Below are 21514 nucleotides of genomic sequence, written 5' to 3'. Positions count from 1 at the left end.
CACCGAGGACACATAGCCCATTCTGTTAAAGGGGCTATGCCCCAACATACACAACAATGAGTGCAGGGATTTAGAGTACTTTGAAAGTGTTGAATTTGGATATTTTAGGAGGGCCCTCATATTACCTTTTCAGCTCCTGGAGGGATTCATGTCTGGGAGTTCTGCAGGTGGGTGAACATTTATAGTTAATTTTCAAAGAAAAGAAGGTGTCACTTAATGGAAAATAATACTTTTCTTATTTTGTCACATGAGAGTTGCTAAAGGGGGGAATAGCTACTGAGCTGGTGGCATGGTGGCACAGTAACTAGCATTGCTACCTCACAGTGCCAGGGACCTGGGTTCAATTCTGGCCTTGGGTCACAATCTGTGTGAAGTTTGCACATTCTCCCCATATCTCAATGGGTTTCCTTTGAGTACTCCGGTTTCCTGGCACAGCCCAAAGATGTGTGGGCTAGGTTGATTGGCCATGCTAAATTGCCCCTTGTTGTCAGGGGGATTAGGAGGATAAATATGTGGGGTTATGGGGATATGGTCTGGGTGGGATTGTTGTCGGTGCAGGCTCAATGGGCCAAATGGCCTCCTTCTGCACTGTAGATTCTAACTGAGGTTGTGTGTTGGCCAAAGCAATTGTCTTGAAAATGAAGGGAGACCTAGCATAATAAATAATTGAAAATATATGTATTTGTATATGTGTACATTGGCGTACCACAACTTACATTTAAAAGACAAGCTTGCTGAACAAAGTTTTTCAAGCAGAATAGTCTGAAATTTGACATTGCTTTACTAAATGCAACACAAGCCCACATGGCAAATTCCATTACTATCTGCTAAACAAGTATATATCTAGGATGAATCCTGTTGTTCCAGTGTGATTAAATTTCATCGACTGACCATTGGTCTTTCCATTTTGCACAGGCTGCTGGCCTTCAGCACTGTTCTGTAGTTATCTGTCTGTAACATCTATACTGAGGAGCTGTCAACTCTCCCAAGAGACCAACTGACAGAAATCATTGAGTTGTCTACAAATGTTTTTACTCCCAGCCTAATTCCCTTGCTGCCTTACCTTTGCTCCTACTCTTCTTGCTTTTCTCTCTGACATGATAAACGAAGCAAATACAAAAGAATTTTCTTTATCTCTTTGGCAAAAGCTCCCCTTGAACGCTGACAGCAATTACTGCCCCTGCCTCATAACGTTAGTCAGACTGTTTTTTTTCATTTTTGCAGCTGAATTATTCAGCAGTGCCCATAAGCAAAAAAAAATGCAGCGGCTTGAACATTTTCTATTTAGGTTTCCTTGTTGACTGCTTCTGTGATGATTATCTAAAACAACTGTTTAGTACTTCTGAGGGGAGGAATGCAACGCTCCTAACTGGCTGCAATTAGAAACTTGGAGGATTTGATAATGTGCCAAATCTCAGCCCAGTTGTATTCACAACCCCATTGCAACCTCTGGCTATCTGCAATATCTTCCTAATGGCGTAAAGGACATTTTGTTAGTTTTATTGCAGTGGGAAGTCTAGATTGGTACTTTAATGTAACATATTTGCTGTAAATATTCTGGTAGGCAGATGTTAACATCGCCCTTAACATTCTTAATATTGCCTGGTTGCGTTACAAGCAAACACATATATACATTTTGTTTTGGAAGTGCATCAGGTAATCAGTGACGAAATGAGTCTGTGATTTGGGTCTGTGCATATTGCAAACACATTTGAGATCAATTTTATGCACAAATATCACCTTATGTCACTGCAACAAGGCACAGCCCAGATTTTGAATAGCTTAGACGGTAGGTACATAAGCATTTAAGGATATTGCCCATACAGAGAGAGATAATTAACATACATAACTAATTAGTCCCACAGCATTGAACAATAAAGTATTAGCAGCTGCCTTAAGTGTCACGAGCTAATTAGCATTATTAAACTTCAGAAATAATTGTCTCATTTGTTCTCTGTCATGATGCCATTTCTTAATTGTGCATTGGAGATCGCCAGTTATAAATGGTGGCTCGGATTGCTCTTCCCTGTTTGCTTTTTTGATGAGGGGTCATAAAATTCTCTGGAATTATACAAAGAATGAAACAAATTCAAGCAGACAGGGAATAGAGTCATTGCAATTATGTTCACATTAAAAAGTTTCATGCTAACAGTTTTGCAACTTTAGCTAGCAAGATGCCTGCCTACATGCATCCATGTTCATTTGCCTTCCATGTGATATCATGTAACATTCCTTTGAATAAAGGAAATTGCAGCACAGAAACAGGCCCTTCAGCCCTCCAAGCCTGTACTCACTATACTGCCCGACTGAACTAAAACCCCCTACCCTTCCGGCAGCCGTATCCCTCTATCCTCATCCTATTCACCTATTTGTCAAGACGCCCCTTAAAAGTCACTATCGTATCTGCTTCCACTACAATGTAGCAAGTGCAGATATTTCCGTAAAACCTCACTAACACCCTAATGGAGAAATCCTGGCTCATGTGGACTTTTCTGTATATAAGTATGCCCAGCCCTTGGGATTTTGAGTGTTAACTGTAGTATTTCCCCAGAGTACCTCATCAGCACCGCTACACGGCGGATCACTTCACTAATTTGTGTATTCGTAAAGACTCTGCATCAGCTCAGTGATGCTTCATTTTTAATATTGTAGCACTCCGGAATTTTTTATCAATGGATCAGAATCATTGAACCTCAGTGTAGAAGGAGACCATTCGGCCCATTAAGTTGCACTGATTCTTATCCAGGTACTATCCCCATAACCTCACATATTTTACCCCACGCATGTCCCTAATTTATATCAATCTTGGAACACTAAGGCACAAAGCAAAGAGTGGAGGTAAATGCGTGTTTTTCTGGTTGGCGATCAGTGATGAGTGGTGTGCCTCAGGGATCAGTGTTGGGACTGCAATTGTTTACAATTTACATAGATGATTCAGAGTTGGGGACCAAGTGTAGTGTGTCAAAATTCGCAGATGACATTAAGATGAGTGTCAGAGAAAAGTGTGCAGAGGATGCTGAAAGTCTGCAAAGGGATATAGATAGTCTAAGTGAGTGGGTGAAGGTCTGGCTGATGGAGTACAATGTTGGTAAATGTGAGGTCATCCATTTTGGTAGGAATAACAGCAAAATGGACTGCTATTTAAATGGTAAAAAATTGCAACATGCTGCTGTATAGAGTGACCTGGGTGTCCTTGTGCAGGAATCTCAAGGAGTTAGTTTGCAGGTGCAGTAGATAATTAAGAAGGCAAATAGAATTTTGTCCTTCATTGCTAGAGGGATGGAGATTAAAAACAGCAAGGTTATATTGCAACTGTGTAAGATGCTGGTGAGACCACACCTGGAGTACTGTGTACAATTTTGGTCTCCTTACTTGAGAAAGGATATACTGGCACTGGGGGGGGTGCAGAGGAGATTCACTAGGTTGATTCCAGAATTGAGAGCATTGGCTTATGAGGAGAAATTGAGTAGACTGGGGCTATATTCTTGGAAATCAGAAGAATGAGGGGAGAGCTTATAGAAACATATAAGATTATGAAGGGAATAGATATTATAGAAGCAGGGAAGTTGTATGCACTGGCAGGTGAAACTAGAACTAGGAGGCACAGCCTCAAAGTATGGAGAAGCAGATTTAGGACTGAGTTGAGGAGGAACTTCTTCACACAAAGAGTTGTGAATCTGTGGCATTCCCTGCCCAGTGAAGCAGTTGAGGCTGCCTCATTGAATGTCTTTTTTAGGCAAGGATAGATAAATTTTTCAACAGTAAAGAGATTAAGGGTTATGGTGAGCAGGCAGGTAAGTGGAGCCGAGTCCACAAAAAGATGAGCCATGATTTTACTGAATGGCAGCACAGGTTTGAGGGGCTGGATGGCGTACTCCTGCTCCTAGTTCTTCTGTAATTTAACATGGGCAATCTACCATACCTGCACGTCTTTGGACTGTGGGAGGAAACACACGCAGACACGGGGAGAATGTGCAAACTCCACACAGACAGTAACCCGAGGCAAGAATTGAACCCAGGTTCTTGACGCTAACCACTGTGCCACCATGCTGCCTTGGCTTGCTGACTTGCAACTTAGCATAACCTACTTTATTACCTCCTGAGGATCTGCCAGCCTCCCACTAAAGGTCTGACCTAATAAAAGTGTAGGGTCTACAATGCCACTTGAGTCTCCTCTGACAGAGTTTATCTGGACATAGGCCTGACAGAGTCAGGGAAAATGCCAAACACTTTCTCCTACAGCTGTTTTGCCTCTCTGACCTTGGTCAGTTTCCGACAGCGGCAGGGACGCTATCGCTTTTGGTCCTGCCGGATCATTGCTGAGAAGCTGGTCAACCTTGTCCACCAGCAATCAGGGATAACTCCCATGATCACCAGTCCTGTTATCCTTTGTGAGGAAATTTTCTGCTAATTCAAAACGAATGGAGACTGATCTTTGAAAAATGCAGTCTTAAAGCATCCAGACTGTGTTTGAGATGCTACAGTTGGGATAGGAGTGTGGAAATGTGATAGATTTTGTTAGAGACTGTAAGATAAAGGATTAGAAGTAATGGTAATTTGCAGCTAATTTTGTTAGTATCGATGTTTGATCAATGTTATCTACTTGTATCATTTGCAGTAAGAACAAAGCATCTGGTCTATGGCTTTATCACTAATCTTGTGAGAGCGTTTTATTACCCATTCTAAAGTGCTGCATTTTTCCTTGTGGTGCCTATAAACGGTCTCTAATTGCATTGTAGGGGCCTTGTCTGAGTGATGCTTGTTGTGTGGCCTATCTCCCAATGGAGACAGCAACAGTTACACACAGATAACTGATGTGGTGCATTGTTACAATTCAATGATTTTGATGTCTAGGAATTGATGAATATTGGTGGAGAGTAAAAAACTGCACTCCTCCAAGCTCGAATTTTCAGAAACATATCAGTTTGTGATGGAGCCACGGGGCAAGCCTGCAAATTATTTGAAACCTCTGGATGGTAAAGTGTCTTTTTTATTTTCTGTCCATATTTCTCTACCCATTTTCTCTACCGCCTTTATGGAGGTATTGACTCCTTACTGCAAGACAGTTTCACAGACACTTACTATCCTGAAGTAACTTTCCCAGTTAGCCACTGGTCATGAAGATGCCACAGGTTATTTGAAAGCAATTACATTGTCCTTACCTGATAGCCATTGATAGTTTTTTCAGCGATGCACAATGTTTAGAAATAGAATTCATAGTTGGCTATGTGTCTCATTTGAAACTAATGAAAGCATCCCCTTTGCCAACCAGGTTGTAGCTGTTAATTCAACACATGCCTTGGAAAGAACAGCCAGGATTTTCTAGCTTTCACACCCATTGCCTCAGGTGTACACTGATCACTGAAAATGGCAACTTAGGTGAATAAGGTAATCATGAAGGCATACGGCATGCTTGCCTTCATTGGTGGGGGAATTTTGGTCTCGCTGCAGCTGTACAGAACCTTAGTTAGGCCTCATTTGGAATATTGTATACAATTTTGGAGGATGTGGATGCTTTGGAGAGGATACAGAAGAGGTTGCCTGGTCTGCAAGGTGTTAGCGATGAGGAGAGATTGGGTAAACTTGGTTTGTTCTCACTGGAATGACGAAGGTTGAGGGGATGACCTGACAGAGGTTTACAAGATTATGAGTGGCATGGACAGAGTGAATAGTCAGATGCTCGTTCCTAAGGTAGAAAAGTCAAGTACTAGGGGACGTCGGTTTAAGCTGCATGGGGAAACGTTTAGAGGACACGTGCGAGACGCATTTTTACAAAGGATGGTGAATGTGCTACCTGACGAGGTGGTGGAAGCAGGTACTATAGCGGCATTTAAGCAGCAACTAGATAAATACATGAATTGGATGGGAATGGAAGGATACAGACCCTGTAAGTTCATATGGTTTAAGTTTAGGCAGGCATCATAATTGGCTGAGGCTTGGAGGGCCAAAGGACCTGTTCCTGTGCTGTATTGTTCTTTGTTCTTTGACGGGGAATTTGGTGATCAGTCAACTCTCCATTCACTGCAGCGGGACCAGAGGATCCCACTAGCACAAACGGCCAGAGAATTCCAGCCCACATGGGAATTTAGTGCTCAAGATTCACCTACTCGCTATCCAGAGATGTTGAATTCATTTGGAAGATATGGTAAAATGATCGAAGTGAAAGTGTGAAATAGAAAGCTCGCCAGATTAAAAATGTAACAAATGATCATCCTGACTCGAAATGATGCTCGATTCTCTCTCCACAGATGTTGTCAGATCTGCTGAGACTTTCCAGCATTTTCTATTTTGGTTTTAGATCCCAGCATCCGCGGTATGTTGCTTTTATTATAAAAATATAACAGATTGAAGTTTGTAACTATAGACACATTTGGGCTAATTGAAAAAAAAACTCATTGTTTAAGTATTTCTAATGATTTTGAAATGATGAGGGTTAATGAATTTCCACAAATTAAGGAAAGCCAATAGATAAAACTGAAGCGGTGTGGATGCATGTTTTTACTTGGGGGGACCAGAGTAGATAGTCACCTGGTAGGTGTTTGATTTTGAAATGCCCTGATTACTAGACTCCACAGTGACCAGGGAATGGAAGTGCTGTTTTATTGTCATCCACATGATATAGCTAGGAAGAAATTAATAATCCAGTGATTGCATATATCCACAACTCCCACATCCCACATTACATCATGCCTTGACCACTCAGGAAAATGTACATATTTTGGACTAATTGCAGTCATACATCAATGCAATAAAGCCACACTGACAGAACTAGTTCTTTGCACTTTGCAGTTTGATAAACTCTACAGCCATCAATTTCAGTTCCGTTCTTTTGCCTGCTAATGTTTCCTTAATGAAACGTGACAGAGCTGGAATTAATGAATGCAAATCTAATACATCATAAAATTTATATTTGTCCTTTGGGTCAGACACTTCAGAAGCCTGTGATAAAATCGTAGAATCATTGAACACCTACAGTGCAGATGACGCCATCGAGTCTGTACCAACTGTCTGAAAGAGCATCTTACCCAGGCCCTGAAACTCCACATATTCACCCTGCTAATCCCCCTAACATATACATCTTGGGACACTGAGGGACATTTTAGTATGGCCAATCCACCTAACCTCGACATCCTTGGCGTGTGGGAGGAAACTTCAGCACCCCGAGATAATCCATGCAGACACGGGGAGAATGCGAAAACTTCTCACACAGAGTCACCCAAGACCAGAATTGAACCCAGATCCCCAGCGCTGTGAAGCAGAAGCACTAATCACTGTGCCACTGTGCCGCCCTAAAATGGACTAAAGAACCTCATGTAAACAACTTACATGGCGTGATTGGCAAAGATGTAGGGCAAAGCTAATGCAAAAAGCCATCTCACTTCTAAGAATAGGAGCTCAATCACAGAACGTCGGCTACAAGTATGCAAATATCAGAGTTCCCAACAGATCAGCCACAGTTATGTGTGTACTAATGTTATGGCATAACATTTGATAATGCAGATTGTGGAGAAACATAGATATTCTCAGACTTGCTTTGTGATTGGACTGGGTTTCTGTATGATGTGACTCAGTGTGGAGGCTACATTGAGATTCTGTGCCCGAACACAATGAATATTCATCACTTCCGGACTTTGAGTACCGAATATGCTTTGCTGCTTCATGGTTTTTCAAAAAGAGTTGTTCATTACTGACAGGGGTGAAATCCGAAATTTGTCCAGAAACAGCACTGTAAAGTGTTTGATATTTATGAGGCAGCAGGGTGAGAGCAGGGCAGTGTCACTTCTACAGGGAGTGAGTGGTAGAAACCTTTGGGATGTGGGAGTCTTGACAAGTTTTATCGAAAGGATCCCGTTATCAATTTTAAATCCTGTTTCCAATCTGGCTTACAGCCAGATTGTTAGATTGACTGGCTAGTGGGCCAGAAAGCCTAGAATAGAAGCACACACTGGGTACCTTTAGTCTTCCCCAGCAATGGAGAAAGATACAAAGAAAATAGAAGTAGGATTAGGCCATTCATCCCTTCAAACCTGCTCCACCATGCATTTTGATCATGGCTGATCATCAGATTCAATATCCTGATCCCACCTTCCCTCAATATCCTTAATCCCTTTCCCCCCAAGAGGTATATCTAATTCCTTCTTGAAATCAAGCAATGTTGTAGCCTCACCTACTTTCTGTGGAAATGTATTCTACAGATTCACCTCTGTCTGGGTGAAGAAATTTCTCCTCTCATCAGCTCTAAAACAGTTACCCCTTATCCTCAAACTACAACCCCTCGTTCTGGTATCTCCCACCATTAGGACATTCTTTCTGAATCTACCCTGTCTAATCCTGTGAGGATTTTATAAGTTTCTATGAGATCCTGTTTTATTGTTCTAAACTCCAGTGAATATAATCTAACCAATTTAGTTTCTCCTGATATGACAGATCTGCCAACCCAGAAATCAGCCTGGTAAATCTCCACTATACTCCCTCTGTAACAAGGACATCCTTCAACGGAGAAGGATACCAAAACTGCACAAAATGTTCCAGGGTGACCTCACCAATTCCTTATACAATTGCAGTGAAACATCCCTATTGTTACACTTGAATCCTCTCATTACGAACCATTTGCCTTCCTTACTGCCTGCGGTACCTGAGTGCTAACTTTCAGCAATTGGTTCACGAGGATACCAATGACTTGCTGAGTATCCACTTGTCACAATTTACACCCATTCAAAAAATAATCAGCCTTCCTATTTTTGCTACCAAATTTACCACATTATACTGCGTCTGCCATACATATGCCCACTCACTCAGCCTGTCCAAATCACGCTGAAGCATTTCTACGTCCTCCTCACAGCCCACCCTCCCACCAAACTCTGCAAATTTAATTCCCTCCTCCAAACTATTGATACGTAATGTGAACAGTTGTGGTCCTAGCACAGATCCCTGCGGTACCCCACTCTTCACTCCCTATCGGAAAAAGATTCAGTTATCCCAAATCCTTGCTGCAGTCTGCTAACCAGCTTTCTATTCATCTTAAGACACCACCCACAATCCCATGTACTTTAACTTTATATAATAATCTGCTATGTGAGGCCGTCTTGAAAAGCTTTTGAAAATCTAAATAAACCACATTCACTGGTCCTCCCTGGTAAACTCTACTAGTTACATCATTAAAGAACTCCAGTTGATTTGCAAAGCATGATTTTTCTTTGGTAGATCCATGCAACTTTGTCTAATTACACCATTGCTTCCCAAATGCTGTGCTATGAAATCTTTAATAATGGATTCCAGCAACTTCCCTACAACGACATTAGGCTCACTAGGCTATAGTTCCTTGTTTTCTCTCCAGCTCTCTTTTTGAATAGCTTACATTAGCTACTCTCCAATCTGTAGGAACTAATCCACAATCCCAAAGAAATTTAGAAATTGGCCATCAATGGATTTACTATTTCTAGGACCACTTGCTTAAGTACTCTGGGATGAAGGTTATCAGGCCTTGGAGATTTATCTGCCTTTAATCCTATTATTTTCCCCAGAACCATTTCTCTGTTAATACTGAGTTCCTTCAGCTCCTCACTCTCAGAATTTCTAGTATATTATTTATTTGTCCCTTTGTGAAGACAGAAACAAAGTTCTTTGGAATTTAGTTCCCCTGTTATGAATTTCTCCTTTTCTGACTGTAAGGGGCCTTTTCGTTTTTGCTCATCATTTTCTTTTTGTGTACCTCGGATCAGGTTGTTGTGCTTGGAGGGTGGTGGTAAGGAGGCAGGGAAATGAATTTAAGGATGAGATAGATTAGTTTTTAATTAATAATGGGATGAAGGGTTATGAGGACAGGGCCGAAAGGTCGAGTTGAGGCTGAGATGGGATCAGCCGTCATCATACTGACTGGAGGAGCAGGATCAAGGGGCTGAAATGCTTATTCCTACTCATGAGTTTTATGCTTCTGTTCTCATATTCTAAAGATAGGAACTTGTTGGAGGGTTTAGAGAATGGCAGCAGGGAAAGAAGGAGGATGGTATGGGAGTATTGGCAGAACACAGGAAAGGGGTAAACATTGATGATAAGTTTGCTTGATCATGTTTAAAGAAATTATTTCTAGTTTTGAGCACGCAACTAAAATAGCAGCATATGAATATCCATCAATGCGTTTTACAATGTCTACTAAAATGCAATAAAGCACCAAATAAAAGACTGTTAATTAAAATTAATGTTCATGAATTTGAAGACAAATTGTTGTTTGATAATAGAGAACTTGAGTATTGCTGAAAAAGAGACATATCAAAGCTTCTCACCTTATCAGAGCACTTTGCAAGAATACAAATGTAAGAGGAAAAGAGCAATTTTATTCTATATGAAATCAATACACCCTTCTCATACAATATCAAATCCTATCCCCTGACTTTGGGATTCTTGTGAAACGTTCTGATGAGTGCAAATGAAAAGCTTCATCGTGTCTCTTTTTTCAACAATATTAAAGACAAATTATTGACCATATTAAGAGATTGGTTAGATGTCAGAGTAGTGACAAAAGATATGGAATAGAATTAGAAGGAAGTGACTAGAAGTGTCATTCAACCTTCAGCTTAAATCAACTCCCAATATGCCGTGGATGCCTGATTTAGATATTATAATGAACTGTTCATGAGCGAAACACAGCCACATCAAACAATGCACTGGACTTAAAATAGCAGCAGCAGCAGCACATACCACTGGTCCGCTGTCACATTTCATGTTTCTTTTTCATTTTAAGCCCTCTCCTGACATCTCCTTCATGCCATTGAAAGTATTTAAAGTAACCCCTTTGTTTTTGTGCAGTAATGTGAGATGGAAGAGAGAAATTCCCAGTTGACTTCAGTGGAAATAGGAATTGAAAGAGACGCAATATGAATTGCCAGCTCCCTATTATCCATTTTACCTGGCAGGCAAAGTTAACATTCACCCCAGTGAGTTTATCCATGAGGGATGTGCCTTATAAACGAAGACAGACTCTCCACCCGAAGTCTGTGTGCAATGCATTGATCTCAGTCAGTGCAGTAGTAGAATTGGCATCAGTGCATTGGGTTAGGGAGGGATGCAGAGCAGTGTTAAGTTAGTGGCAGCTCCCTCATTATTGCTGTAAAAGCGCATATGTGGTCATTGGATGACATGGTGGCACAATGGTTAGCACTGCTGCTTCAGGTGCCAGAGACCAGGGTTTGATTCTGGCCTTGGGTGACTGTCTTTGTGGAGTTTGCACATTCTGTCTGTGTCTGCATGGGTTTCCTTTGGGTGCTCCAGTTTCCTCCCACATTCCAAACATGCGCGGGTTAGGTTGATTGGCCATGCTAAATTGTCCCTTGGTGTCAAGGTGGTCCGACAGGGTAAATGCGTGGGGTTACATGGATAGGGCCTGGGTGGGACAGGTGTCAGTGCAAGCTTGATGGGCTGAATGGCCTCCTTGTGCACTGTAGGGATTCGATGAATCTGGTTATGTGTTGAAGTCCCTCTGTTGAATGTCCTGTTGTACTTAAAGGCTCACACATACAGATCAGGGTCAGAATTTTCCGACTGTTCATGCCAGTGGGATTTTCCCATCCCACAGCAGTGACCAGAGATTTGGCTTGTTGCTAAAATCTCTGTCTTCGCTTCAGCGGAAGCATGGCGTGAATGGGTAGTAATCAGAGGAAGGCCTGTACCCAATGAATATGGTACTTATTGTTAGGAAAAGAATGGAAGAAATTAATCTGGAATGAGTTCAAAAGCTGAGTTTTGTAAATTTTTAATTTTACTTGCCGTAAAGTAGAATAAGGGACGAGCACAGAATTAAAGCAAATTTATTCATAATTCAGACAAAATGGAAAATGAAAAATGTCTCAATATTGTACTATTTTCAGTGCAGAAATTCTTGTGTAGTTGCCAAAGATTTAGGAAGGATTGAGCAGATATATAATTACCATAATACAAAATGCGATTCTCTTTTTCTTACTTGAAAAGGGGAATCTTACGTGCCAAGTTAGAAATGAGGTTCTTTGAATTGCATGAATCATTTTGTGCTGATCTGTCATATTTATCATGATTTCTGATTGTCATAAAGGAGAATAAATTATACATTTCATAAAATCCTTACAGTGCAAAAGGAGGCCATTCAGCCCATCGAGTCTGCACTGACCACAGTCCCTATTTCCATAACCCCACATATTTACCCTGCTAATCCTCTGACACTAAGGTCAATTTTGCATGGCTAATCAACCTAACTCGCACACCTTTGGACTGTGGGGGGAAAATCGGAGCACCCCAAGAAAACCTATGCAGACGCAGGGAAAATATGTACACTCCACACAGGTAGTGACTCCGGGCATCAAATCCAGGTCCCTGATGCTGTGAGGCAGCAACTGTACCAACGTACCACCGCACCAACTATTGGCTTTTCTTTTGTGGTAGTTGCTTAGATGAATGCTACCCAGCAATGATATTGAGATAATAAGATGGTAGTTCAAAGCATTTGACTACACTTCAAATGGTTTATACCCATCACAGACTAAACTTTGATTCTAGATTTGAAAGACAGAACTGATCTTTGAAGTTGAATTAAATAGCTCTATTCAAAAAATATTGACAGAATTAGCATATAAATTTCTAAAATGTTTGCTATTATTGTGAGCAATAGTTTGTGAGTATGTAGTTTTCTGGGATTAACATGTCTATGGAATGTGTGGAGTGTTGTATGTATTACTGCAGTATCATTGAGGTGTGGGGAGTTTAATTCTTTTCTCAAGAATTAACCCTAATTTAGCCACATGAATCATAGAATCCCTACACTGCAGAAGGAGGCCTTTCAGTCCATCAAGCCTACAGCAACAACAATCTCACCCTGGCCCTATCGCCGCAACTCCACGTATTTACCCTGCTCATTCCCCTGACATGAAGGGGCAACTTAGCATGGCCAATCAACCCAATCCACACATTTTTGGAATATGGAAGGGAACTGAGTTCCTGAAGGAAACCCACGCAGACACAGGGAAAGCATGCAAACTGCAGACACACAGTCACTCGAGGCTGTAATTGAACCTCTGTCCCTGGTGCTAACCTTTATAATTTGACTTGATTTTTGATTGTCGCTGCTAATAACTAATAATCCACTCTTCTTCCTCCATAATTGATGGCACTCACACTTGGTGCAAGAACACATTAGGAAGAAGTTAGCTCTGGTCGATTCATAGGTGGCTGAAAGTATGTCCTGTTACAACATGGGACAGGATTTTCTGATCCTTCCTGTCAGTGGGATCGAGGAACCTGCTAAAGGCAACAAAATTAACAATCACAGCAAGGTTCCCGTTTCAATCTATCTGGAATTAAAACATTTTGAACAAATTTTTATTTCCCTAAATCCACATTGTAGCATGCCTAGAAAGAAATCAGAAGTATGTTGGATACCATTGTGATGAATGATATCATGACTACCTTTTCCGTGTCTTGCGACCCGCGGGTGTGGTTTTGAGCAGCATAGATCTAGCATAAGGACCAGACAAGATGTGGAGAGTGCTTTGATTTGATTTATTATTGTTACATGTATTAGTATACAGTAAAAGGTTTTGTTTCTTGAGCATCATACAGACAAAGCGCACTGCACATTGAGTACATAGGACAGAAGGAAAGGAGAGGGTGCAGAATGTAATGTTGCAGTCATAGCTAGGGTGTAGAGAAAGATCATCTTAATATAAGGACATTCAAACATCTGATGGGAACAGGGAAGAAGCTGTTCTTGAGTAGGTTGGTCTGTGATCTTAGACCTTTGTATCTTTTCATGCTTGTATGTGATTCTCACATCATCTGGATATTATATTGAAGCTCTAGCTTGGTTCAGCTATCCTCCTCTTACTAACCCTTTCTCTGGAAATGCATCTCATGTATGGAGGGGTGCAAACCACACACTACACACCTCCTCAATCTTAAAGTCTTAAAGCCCCGGGGACTCACACACGCGGAACATTTATGAAATTAAATCCACCCATGGAACAGGGACAAACGCTCATCTCCTGTTACCCTAAGGTAAAGCATCTTGACAGCTCGAGCATGCAGTATGCCTGGTCCAGCAAGGAATGGTTTATATCTCACTCCTACTTGTAGCATCACTTCAAATCATTTCCATATTAGATAGAACACAAGCAAACAAAGAACAAAAGAGGAGTAGCAAAAGATGGAAAACAGGAGAGATTAAATGATGAAACGGGGTGGCACAGTGGTTAGCACTGCTGCCTCATAGCACCAGGAACCCAGGCTCAATTCCAGCCTTGTCTGTGTGGAGTTTGCACATTCTTCTTGTGTCTGTGTGGGTTTCCTCCGGGTGCTCCAATCTTTTCCACAGTCTAAAGACGTGTAGGTTAAGTGGATTGGTCATGCTAAATTGCCCCTTAGTGGCTTAAGATGTGTAATTGAGATCGGTTAGCCATGGGAAATTGCAGAGTTACGGGGATGAGGTGAGGGGAGTAGTGAGCCTAGGTAAGATACTCTGTCAACGAGAGTCATTGCAGACTTGATGGCCTCTTTTGCACTGTAGGGATTCTACACTTCAACGATTTCCATGAAAAGAAATGATGGCTGGAACCTTACGGCCATTCACACCAGCAGGATTTTCCAACACCGTTGCAGTGAATGGAGATTTGGCTGGACGCCAAATTCTCCAAACTCACTGCAGCAGGAGCTTGGTGTGAATAACCAGCAAGATTGCGCCTGGTGGTGCAAATCAAAAGTTTATGGGGCAAGTAAGGAAACAAAATCTTTGTCTGGAGGAGCTATTAATGAGCAAACTCAAGACCATTCCTGACGGCTACCATCTAAAAACAGATGAAGGAGCAACGCTCCTCCTGGTGAAGGGGCAGCGCTCCAAAAACTCGTGCTACCAAATAAACCTGTTGGACTTCAGGCTGGGCGAATGGGCCAGGAACTGGCAAATGGAATTTAATGTTGGCAAATGTGAGGTTGTCCACTTTGGTAGGAATAATGGTAGGAAGGACTATTACTTACGTGGCGAAAAACTGCAGCAGGCGACGGTGCAGAGGGACCTCGGGGTCCTTGAGCATGAGTCGCAAAAACCCAGCCTGCAGGTGCAGCAGGTGGTCAGGAAGGTGAATGGGATGCTGGCCTTCATAGCGAGGGGGATTGAATATAAAAGTAGGGAGGTCTTACTGCAACTGTACAGGGCACTGGTGAGGCCGCAGCTGGAGTACTGTGTGCAGTTTTGGTCACCGCACTTACGCAAGGATATTTTGGCCTTGGAGGGAGTGCAGAGGAGGTTTACTAGGCTGATGCCGGAGTTGAGGGGGTTGAGCTATGAGGAGAGGCTGAATAAACTAAGCTTGTACTCGTTAGAGTTTAGAAGAATGAGGGGAGATCTCATTGAGACATATAAGATGATGAATGGGATGGATAGGATAGAGGTGGAGAGACTCTTCCTGCTCAGAAAGGACAGTAGGACTAGGGGGCACAGCCTCAAGACAAAGGGGGGGTGGTTTAGAACGGAGTTGAGGAGGAACTTCTTCACTCAAAGGGTGGTGAATCTCTGGAATTCTCTGCCCGTTGAAGTGGTGGTGGCTGCCTCGCTAAATATATTTAAGACACGGGTTGATGGGTTTTTGATAGGCAAGGGGATTAAGGGTTATGGGGAGAGGGCGGGAATGTGGAACTGAGCCATGACAGATCAGCCATGATCTTATTGAATGGCGGGGCAGGCTCGAAGGGCTAGATGGCCTACTCCTGCTCCTATTTCTTATGTTCTTATGTTCTTATGACTTTAACCCGGTGTTGTGAGACTTCTTATTGTGAACACCCCAGTCCAATGTCGGCATCTCCACATCATCCAAAAACAGAGAAAGAAAGGGAACAGATAAAATGATATTTGAAATTATTGGTAGGTGCTGAGTTATGTTGAAATTCGATGGAAGGTCAAGGACAAGGAGGTCAACCCTGGAGATGAACAGAGAATTAAATAACTAGAAGCTGGAGATTGTAAACTGAGTGAAAATGCTTCACAAAGTTGAGGAGACCGTGCTGGGGTTGCCAATGTAAGAATTGGCTCCAGGACGTGCTTGGGCAGTGGACTGGCACTGCCCTGATACAGACAGGGAGTGCCAAACTGTACTGGGGTCAACTCTGGGGCGGTCTCTCTGGGGAGGTCCATTGGAGCTGGGTAGTTTTCTGTTACATATGGTGGGGAATATGCCAGTGCGTTTGAAATGGGGGAGGGAAGGGGGAGGGGTTGCTGCCAGTTAACGGGGGCGGGGGGGGGGTAGAGACTTGACAGTGAAGTTGGAGGGGGGTCAGTCCCATCAATGAAGGGAGGAGGACCTTGTCTGTGAGAGGGAGGGTGTCCCAGTGTGGTGGTGGGAGGGAGTGGGATGCAGGGGGCAGAGAGCTCCCTATACTCATACTTATATACTTATGGCTCCCTACACTTGCAACTAGAACTAGCAGGCACAACCTCAGGCTAAAGACATAACCGTTTAAAGCAGAGATGAGGAGGAATTTCTTCAGCCAGAGGGTGGTGAATCTGTGGAACTCTTTGGGGATGGGGAGGAGTGCTCCTGATATGTAATGGCGAAGGAAGTCGCCCCAATGCTTGTGGGGGTCAGGCAGGCGTGCCCTCCATTCTGTGGGGGGAAAGGGGGAAGTTTCACTTCAGTGTTGATCAGGGCGCCCTTTCAAATGGCACCCTGACCTGTGTGGAGCTGACCTTGTTGGCTCCATCAGGCTCTGCCCTGCCGGTGATGGCGTAAACCACGCATCCCAATTTTTTTTGTCAAAGTGGCTCAAGATCTGGTCAGAAAACTCAGCTGCGCATCTGGAGACATAGACACCAGGGGCCTGACTCCCCCATTGCAACCCTTAACTTTACTGGTGGGTCCGGTCAGGAGAATTGCATCGTCAGCCTTTTTCAAGGATTTCCAGGAATGCGTCTCCTCGAGCCGGAGAACAGTCGGAATTCGGACCATGCTGGAAACTGGCGGGAAGAGAGGTAAGTCATTTGAGACTTTTTTTAAATGTAGTTTAACTCTGTTTTGCAGTTTTGGGCCCTCTAACTAAGGAAGGATGTGCTGGCCTTGGAAAGGGTCCAGAGGAGGTTCACAAGAATGATCCCTGGAATGAAGAGCTTGTCATATCAGGAAAGGTTAAGGACACTGGGTCTGTACTCGTTGGAGTTTAGAGGGATCTTATTGAAACTTACAGGATGCTGCGAGGCCTGGATAGAGTGGACATGGAGAACATGTTTCCACCTTTAGGAAAAACTAGAACCAGAGAGCACAACTTCAGGCTAAAGCAGAGATGAGGAGGAATTTCTTCAGCCGGAGAACGGTGAATCTGTGGAACTCTTTGGCGCAGAAGGCTGTGAAGGCCAGGTCATTGAGTGTCTTTAAGATAGAGATAGATAGGTTCTCGATTAATAAGGGGATCAGGAGTTACGGGGAAAAGGCAGGAGAATGCGGATGAGAAAAATATCTGCCATGATTGAATGACAGAGCCAAGTGGCCTAATTCTGCTCCTATGTCTTATCGTTTTATAGTTTTGCCTGTCATTATCGGGAACTTGCTGGTCCCGATAGAATCCCCTACCCTGCCAGCAGTACTTCATTCCCGTGGTGTTTAGACTAGCTCCCCACATTCGGGGAACTAGTGGGAGAGGCTGCCGGAGTAATGGGGGGCAATTGGGACCCCACAGGAGGGTCCTGTGGCAGGGGGGTGGTGCCCCCCGGGCATGGGAACCCTGGCAATGATTAAGGGGCAAAGTGCCCATGCCCAGGGAGCACCTTGGCACTGCCCATCGAGCATCGGGCAATGCCAAAGGGGCCGGGCCTATTGTGGGTGGGGCCTAGCAGACGATCGGTGGGGATGAGGTGCCCGCTGCCAATCTGCATGTTGATCAGTCAGGGCTGGAGGGAGGGTGAGCTGTTAGGAGGATACAGAGGTGCTTCAACATGATTTGGACAGGCAGAGAGAGTGGGCATATGCATGACAGATGCAGTATATTGTGGATAAATGTGAGGTTATTCACTTTGGTAAAAATAATAGGAAGACAGGTTACTACTTGAATGGGTGTAAATTGAGAGAGGTGGGTACTCTGCGAGAATTTGGTGTCCTCGTGCATCAGTCACTGAAAGTAAGCATAAGGTACAGCAGACAGTAAAAGAAGGCAAATGGTATTTTGGCCTTCATAGCAAGCAGGTTTGAATATCGGAGTGAGGATGTTTTGCTGCAATTTTACAGAGCAATGATGAGGCTACACCTGGAATATTGTGTGCAGTTTTTGTGTCCTTAGCTGAGAAAGGGTGTTCTTGCTATGCGAAAGTTTACCAGGCTGCTTCCTGGAATAGTAGAACATAGAATATTACAGTGCAGTACAGGCACTTTGGCCCCCGATGTTATGCCAACCTGTGATACTAATCTAAAGCCCATCTAACCTACACTATTCCAATATCATCCATATGCTTATCCAATGACCATTTAAATGCCCTTAATGTTAGTGAGTCCACTACTGTTGCAGGTAGGGCATTCCACCCCCTTACTACTCTCTGAGTAAAGAACCTACCTCTGACATCTGTCCTATATCTATCACCTCTCAATTTAAAGCTATATCCCCTCGTGCTAGCCATCTCCATCCGAGGAAAAAGGGTCTCACTATCCAACCTATCTAATTCTCCGATCATCTTGTATGCCTCTATTAAGTCACCTCTTAACTTTATTCTCTCTAATGAAAACAACCTCAAGTCCCTCAGCCTTTCCTCATAAGACCTTCCCACCATACCAAGCAACATCCTGGTAAATCTCCTCTGCATCCTTTCCAATGCTTCCACACCTTTCCTATAACCCGGTGACCAGAACTGTACGCAATACTCCAAGTGCAGTCGCATCAGAATTTTGTACAGCTGCTACATGACTTCATGACTCTGAAACACAATCCCTCTACCAATAAAAGCTAACACACTGTACACCTTCTTAACAGCCCTGTCAACCTGGATGCCAACTTTCAGGGATCTATGCATATGGACTCCAAGATCTCTCTGCTCATCCACACTACCAAGTATCTTACCATTAGCCCAGTACTCTGTATTCCAGTTGTTCCTTTCAAAGTGAATCTGTATTAAACTTCATTTGCCACCTCTCAGCTCAGCTCTGCAGTAGGTTTCTCATTTGATATGTTTGTCATATGAGAAGAGACTAACTTGGCTAGGATTGTATTTTTTGGAGTTTAGAAGAGTGAGAGGGGATTGCATAGATATTTATGAAATTCTAACAGGATGAGACAGAGTAAATTCAGAAGTAATATTCCCGATGGCGGGAGAGTCTAGAACTAGGGGTCTTAGTTTGAGGATAAGGGGTAAACCTTCCAGAACTGAAGTGAGGAGAAATTTCTTCACCCAGAGAGTGGTGAATGCCTGGAATTCACTACCATAGAAAGTAGTTGAGGCCAGAATATTGTGTGATTTCAAGAAGAAATTAGGTATAGCTCTTGAGGCTAAAGGGGTTGAGGGATATGGGACGAAGCAGGGATCAGGTTATTGAATTCAATGATCAGACATGATCAAAATGAATGACGGAGCAGGTTCGAAGGGCTAAATGACCTCCTCCTGCTTCTAGTTTTGATGCTTCTATTACAGTTCATTAATATCTAAGCAGGAGGAAGTAGCTCAGTGGTATTGGCTCTGGACTAGTAATCCAGACACCCTTGATAATACTAATGCTCTTGATCCGGATTCAAATCCCATTTCAGTAGATGATGGAACTAAAAGTCAATAAAAAACCTGGAACATCATGGCCATGGACAGGGAAGAGAAAGTACCCAAAGGAAGATGAGGAATATTAAAATAATGTAACTCAGAACTTTGGCAGTGAACAAATTCATACTGTGCAGGTTCATCGGATGAATTTGCTAGTTGCTCACCAAAGTGTTCATATGCAAGAGCGACCCAGCCTCCTGTTGCTTAAAGAAATGGGCCCCAACTTGCAGATAAAGTATTTTTGAAAAACATCTGTTTTGTAAAACTTCCGGAAGAACTCTTGGACTATTTCTGGGATTCTTGTGGTGAGTTACTGCTCTGGCGGAGAATATAGCGGAATACTCCAGCCGCGCTCACCCCAAAGCCGGAAAATCCTGCCCAAAGTCAATGGAGCTTTCCATGGATTGTCCCCAGTGGGAAAATTCCCTTTTGTGTTACGTTCTTACAGGGATGGTAGAGGATCTGATGATCTGTCCACCTAAAGGCTGAAACAGGTACGAGATAGTGCCTCTGGTTCTCAGCATAACTAGGAGATGGAGCAGAGGGTATGGAGAAGGCAAGCAGGGCATGATGTCCTCTACTAAGTTGGAGTCAGATTGTGCCTTGTTTCTGGACATTGACAAGAACCTGATTGGCAGCCACCCAGCATCTCAGTCACCACTGAGTCCTGTGCAATAGTACACACCTGAAACCTTGCCTTCCAGTGAATGAACTCATAAACCATCCTTTCTCCCTGCTGTGACTGTCATCCACTCACTCTGGTGAATCACCTTGTGCAGCTTCCAACTCAACATTAAGTTGAATTGTGCCAATTTCTGAGCTGGTAGCTCTGAGTGTCAGATTAAGTGACTGTGCACCACTGGCGTGGTGTTTCTCTCCCTCATTCTCCTGGTGCTGCTGGGGCTTTGCAGCCTGCTGTTCTTGAGAGTCTGAAAGTCAGAAGGGAGTGTTTGGAGAGGGGAATGGAGATGGACCGGGAAGCAAGAGGTCTTTGGCCAAACCATTTAGGATAGGGGTGACCTTGGAGTTGAAAAGGAACAATGGAGCATTGAGTTTAAAAATTGGCAAGTCATGTTGCAGATTTATAGAACCTTAGTTAGGCCGCATTTGGAATATCGTATTCAATTCTGGCCGCCATACTACCAGAAGGATGTGGAAGCTTTGGAGAGGGTGCAGAAAAGATTTACTAGGATGTTGCCTGGCATGGAGGGCATTAGCTATGAGGAGAGGCTGGAGAAACTTGGTTTGTTCTCACTGGAACAACAGAGGTTGAGGTCTGACCTGGTAGAAGTCTACAAGATTCTGAGGGGCATGAACAGAGTGGATAGTGAGAAGCTTTTTCCCAGGGTGGAAGAGTCAATTACTAGGAGGCGTAGGTTTAAGGGTCCCAGGCAATGTTTAAAGGAGATGTACGAGGCAAGTTTTTTTTATACAGAGGGTGGTGTTTGCCTGGAACTCGCTGCCGGAGGAGGTAATGGAACCAGATACGATAATGAGTTTTAAAGGGCATCTGGGCAAATACATGAACCAGATGGGAGTAGAGGGATATGGTCCCCAGAATTGTAGGGGGTTTTAGTTCAGTCGGGCAGCATGGTCAGTGCAGGCTTAGAGGGCCGAAGGGCCTGTTCCTGTGCTGGAAGTTTCTTTGTTCTTTATTCTTTATTAGGCAGGAAGATACCATCATCCACAGTGTTCCCATTGATACCAAATATGGGCTCCATCACAGCTGGCAGCATGATACTGTGAAACATCTCCTCATAGGCCTCAGGCTATTCA

The sequence above is a fragment of the Carcharhinus amblyrhynchos genome, chromosome 8 (genome assembly GCF_965287045.1).
Source record: "Carcharhinus amblyrhynchos chromosome 8, sCarAmb.v2.hapA, whole genome shotgun sequence".
Lineage (NCBI taxonomy): Eukaryota > Metazoa > Chordata > Chondrichthyes > Carcharhiniformes > Carcharhinidae > Carcharhinus > Carcharhinus amblyrhynchos.
This window is presented reverse-complemented; position numbering follows the sequence as displayed.